Raw genomic sequence first — 303 nt, forward strand, 5'->3', positions numbered from 1 at the left:
TGTATGTGTGTGTATATATATATATATATATACACACACACACACCTAGAGTACTGCGTCCAGCTCTGGAGCCCTCAGCACAGAAGGACATGGAAGTGTTGGAGCGGGTCCAGAGGAGGGCCACAAAAATGATTCGGGGGCTGGAGCACCTCTCCTGTGAGGACAGGCTGAGAGAGTTGGGCTTGTTCAGCCTGGAGAAGAGAAGGCTGCGGGGAGACCTGATTGCGGCCTTTCAGTACCTAAAGGGGGCCTATAGGAAAGACGGGGAAAATCTTTTTAGTAGGGCCAGCAGTGACAAGACAA

Source organism: Egretta garzetta, unplaced genomic scaffold (assembly GCF_000687185.1).
Source record: "Egretta garzetta isolate BGI_Z169 unplaced genomic scaffold, ASM68718v1 scaffold231, whole genome shotgun sequence".
NCBI classification, from domain to species: Eukaryota; Metazoa; Chordata; class Aves; order Pelecaniformes; family Ardeidae; genus Egretta; species Egretta garzetta.